Raw genomic sequence first — 5,000 nt, 5'->3', positions numbered from 1 at the left:
GAGCTGAAATTTTGCACAGAGGTTGGCAAAAATCCAATCCAACTTTATTAATTTTTCCAGAATTTTTCGAGGTCGGGAAGTATTTTTTTTTATTTTCCTACCATTAAAAATCGAGGAAATCGGAAAAAATAGGAACCGGCTCGGAATGACCCCAAATTCAGTGGGCAGCCTCATAAAAATATGGCTGATTTTACTGGATTGATTTCATGTGGAAAGCACGACGTTTTGTTGTAGGAATGCGGGAACCCCGGCGGCTCGCCTGCCGCGGCCAGCGACGTCGGGCTGGCCCCTGCAGCGCCTAGCCTCTCCCACGCGGGGGGCAGGCCAGAGCGCGGGGGGCCAGGGCCCGAAGGCAGCCCCCCCGCGGGCGAGAGAGCAAGCCAGCAGGGGCTGTCGCCTGCCGCGGCCAGCGACGTCGGGCTGGCCCCTGCAGCGCCTAGCCTCTCCCACGCGGGGGGCCAGGGCCCGAAGGCAGCCCCCCCGCGGGCGAGAGAGCAAGCCAGCAGGGGCTGTCGCCTGCCGCGGCCAGCGACGTCGGGCTGGCCCCTGCAGCGCCTAGCCTCTCCCACGCGGGGGGCCAGGGCCCGAAGGCAGCCCCCCCGCGGGCGAGAGAGCAAGCCAGCAGGGGCTGTCGCCTGCCGCGGCCAGCGACGTCGGGCTGGCCCCTGCCGCGGCCAGCGATGTCGGGCTGTCGCCTGCCGCGGCCAGCGACGTCGGGCTGGCCCCTGCAGCGCCTAGCCTCTCCCACGCAGGGGGCAGGCCAGAACGCGGGGGGCCAGGGCCCGAAGGCAGCCCCCCCGCGGGCGAGAGAGCAAGCCAGCAGGGGCTGTCCGCGCGTCGCGCAGCGCGGCATGGCTGCGGGGGCCGCGCGCGCGCGCCCAAGCGCCCAAGGGCCCCCAAGGGCCCCAGGCCCTCAGGCCCCAGCGCCCCAGCGCCCAGCGCGGGCGGGCGCGCGCGCGCGTGTGGTCTTTGAGGGGCGCCGGCCTGGTGGCTCCCTAAAGAGCAATAAGTGTCATTGCAGCTCTGGCAGGGGGAGACACTACTAGGTCCCAGCTGTCACCCCCCCTCTAAAAAATTCATTTCTTGGTATTTTGAGCTGAAATTTTGCACAGAGGTTGGCAAAAATCCAATCCACCTTCATTAATTTTCCCAGAATTTTTCGAGGTCGGGAAGTATTTGTTTTAATTTTCCTACCATTAGAAATCGAGTAAATCCGCAAAACTAGGAACCGGCCCGGAATGACCCCAAATTCAGTGGGCAGCCTCATAAAAATATGGCTGATTTTACTGGATTGGTTTCATGTGGAAAGCACGACGTTTTCTTGTAGGAATGCGGGAACCCCGGCAGCTCGCCTGCCGCGGCCAGCGACGTCGGGGACGCTGGCCTGCGCTGTCGAGCCCGCGAGGGCTGTCTCCGCGGCAGGCCCCCCCTGAACGGGGCACGACAGGCCACCGCGCTGGCTCGTCCAGCGTCGACAGTCCCTCGTCCAGGTTTCAGATCGCGCCAAGTCGAACCCATGACCTGCTCAAGCCATCGTGCGCTGCCGAATCCGCATCTGCGTGTAGGCTGCCATTCCACGCGGCAGCCCCTGTTTTCGTCAGCGTGCCCCCCTGACGAATTTTCCTGCCTGGCCCAGTCCAGCGTCCAGCCCCTGTTCGTCGAAAAATCTGCGCTGCCGATTTTCCACGCGGCAGCCCCTCTTTTCGTCAGCGTGCCCCCCTGACGAATTTTCCTGCCTGGCCCGGCCAGTCCAGCCCCTGTTCGTCGAAAAATCTGCGGCGCTGCCGATTTTCCACGCGGCAGCCCCTCTTTTCGTCAGCGTGCCCCCCTGACGAATTTTCCTGCCTGGCCCGGCCAGTCCAGCCCCTGTTCGTCGAAAAATCTGCGCTGCCGATTTTCCACGCGGCAGCCCCTCTTTTCGTCAGCGTGCCCCCCTGACGAATTTTCCTGCCTGGCCCGGCCGGTCCAGCATCCAGCCCCTGTTCGTCGAAAAATCTGCGCTGCCGATTTTCCACGCGGCAGCCCCTGTTTTCCTCAGCGTTCCCCCCTGACGAATGTTCGTCGAAAAATCTGCGCTGCCGATTTTCCACGCGGCAGCCCCTCTTTTCGTCAGCGTGCCCCCCTGACGAATGTTCGTCGAAAAATCTGCGCTGCCGATTTTCCACGCGGCAGCCCCTCTTTTCGTCAGCGTGCCCCCTGACGAATTTTCCTGCCTGGCCCAGTCCAGCGTCCAGCCCCTGTTCGTCGAAAAATCTGCGCTGCCGATTTTCCACGCGGCAGCCCCTCTTTTCGTCAGCGTGCCCCCCTGACGAATTTTCCTGCCTGGCCCGGCCAGTCCAGCCCCTGTTCGTCGAAAAATCTGCGCTGCCGATTTTCCACGCGGCAGCCCCTCTTTTCGTCAGCGTGCCCCCCTGACGAATTTTCCTGCCTGGCCCGGCCGGTCCAGCCCCTGTTCGTCGAAAAATCTGCGCTGCCGATTTTCCACTCCGCAGCCCCTGTTTTCGTCAGCGTGGCCCCCTGACGAATTTTCCTGCCTGGCCCGGCCAGTCCAGCGCCCAGCCCCTGTTCGTCGAAAAATCTGCGCTGCCGATTTTCCCCGACGAACCTGCAGCTGCACAAATCCGCGCTGCCACTGCCCCATTGTCTGGACCAACAGTCTTTTCCATCAAGCCCTGGACTATAAATCGTCCAGACTCATCGCCAGCACCCGCTGCCGATTCTGCCGACTTTGCCGATTTCGTCGGCGCTGCCGATTCCAACACTGCACCCACCGTGTCTAAACCAGCGCTGTTTCGTCAGCGTGTCCCCTTGACGAATTTCCCTGCCTGGCCTGGACAGTCCATCTTCCAGCCCATGTTCATCGAAAAATCTGCGCTGCCGATTTCCCCGACGAACCTGCAGCTGCACAAATCTGCGCTGCCGATTTCCCCCCCTGTCGGCATGGCTGCCGCTGCCCCGATGTCCAGACCAACAGTCTTTTTTGTCGACTTTGCCGATTTTGTCCGCGCTGCCGATTCCAACACTACCCCCTGCATCCAAACCAGCATTGTTTCGTCAGCTCTTCCCCTGACGATTTTAGCCCTGTAACAAACAGTAGGCCTCCAATCCCGCCAACGGGAGCCAAGTTGATAGGGAAGAGAATTGAATGACGCGCCTGGTCCTCGCACCCCGCCACCCGAGGGGCCTTTTTCCCGGCAGCCTCTGAAAAACTCTAGCTTTCACGGTCCTCGCCGCCCCTCACCACCATGGCAGGCCTCTAATCCCACCCATCAGCAGTTGTAGCCGATAGGGCAGTGATTTGAATGACGCGTCGCGGGCCGCCGGGTCATCTCACCCCGCCATTAATTGGAGCGTTTTTGGCTGGCCGAGGATGGGGGGATGGATCTCTTCTTCCGAAAAAGCAAACAGTACATCGGGAGTTATGTTGACGGGGCATGGAATTGAATGACCCGTCGCGGGCCGCCGGGTCATCTCACCCGGCCATCCCGGGGAGCGTTTTTCCCGGCAGCATCGGGGAAACTCTTGCTTTCACTGCCCGCTGCCCAAGTCCCCACTCGCATCGGCCCCCCGCGCCAACAAGCCAACGCTGCCGAATCGGCAGACACTGCTGCCGAATCTGCCGACACTGCCCCGCGGGCTGCCACTGCCCCAGTGTCTAAACCAGCGGTCTTTCTCATCGAGCCTTGGACTATCCAGTCCGTCCTGACTCATCGCCAGCACCTGCTGCCGATTCTGCCGACTTTGCCGATTTTCTCGGCGCTGCCGATTCCAACACTGCGCCCACCGTGTCTGAACCAGCGCTGTTTCGTCAGCGTGTCCCCTCGACGAATTTTCCTGCCTGGCCTGGACAGTCCACCGTCCAGCCCGTGTTCGTCGAAAAATCTGCGCTGCCGATTCTGCCGACTTTGCCGATTTCGTCGGCGCTGCCGATTCCAACACTGCCCGCCGTGCCTGAACCAGCGCTGTTTCGTCAGCGTGTCCCCTCGACAAATTTTCCTGCCTGGCCTGGACAGTCCATCGCCCAGCCCATGTTCGTCGCAAAATCTGCGCTGCCGATTTTCCCCGACGAACCTGCAGCCGCACAAATCTGCGCTGCCGAATCTGCCGACACTGTCCCGCGGGCTGCCACTGCCCCAGTGTCTAAACCAGCAGTCTTTCTCGTCGAGCCTTGGACTATCCAGCCCGTCCAGACCCATCGCCAGCACCCGCTGCCGATTCTGCCGACTTTGCCGATTTCGTCGGCGCTGCCGATTCCAGCACTGCCCGCCGTGCCTGAACCAGCGCTGTTTCGTCAGCGTGTCCCCTCGATGAATTTTCCTGCATGGCCCGGCCAGTCCAGCGTCCAGCCCATGTTCGTCGAAAAATCTGCGCTGCCGATTCCCCCGACTTTGCCGATTTCGTCGGCGCTGCCGATTCCAACACTGCCCGCCGTGCCTGAACCAGCGCTGTTTCGTCAGCGTGTCCCCTCGACAAATTTTCCTGCCTGGCCTGGACAGTCCATCGTCCAGCCCATGTTCGTCGAAAAATCTGCGCTGCCGATTTTCCCCGACGAACCTGCAGCCGCACAAATCTGCGCTGCCGAATCTGCCAACACTGTCCCGCGGGCTGCCACTGCCCCAGTGTCTCAACCTGCGGTCTTTCTCGTCGAGCCTTGGACTATCCAGCCCGTCCAGACCCATCGCCAGCACCCGCTGCCAATTCTGCCGACTTTGCCGGTTTCATCGGCGCTGCCGATTCCAACACTGCGCCCACCGTGTCTAAACCAGCGCTGTTTCTTCAGCGTGTCCCCTCGATGAATTTTCCTGCATGGCCCGGCCAGTCCAGCGTCCAGCCCATGTTCGTCGAAAAATCTGCGCTGCCGATTCCCCCCTGTTGGCATGGCTGCCGCTGCCCCCTTGTCTGGACCAACAGTCTTTTCCGTCAAGCCCTGGACCATAAATCGTGCAGACTCACAGTCAGCACCTGCTGCCGACTTTGCCGATTTCGCCGGCTCTGCCGAT

Source organism: Populus nigra, chromosome 2 (assembly GCF_951802175.1).
Source record: "Populus nigra chromosome 2, ddPopNigr1.1, whole genome shotgun sequence".
Lineage (NCBI taxonomy): Eukaryota > Viridiplantae > Streptophyta > Magnoliopsida > Malpighiales > Salicaceae > Populus > Populus nigra.
This window is presented reverse-complemented; position numbering follows the sequence as displayed.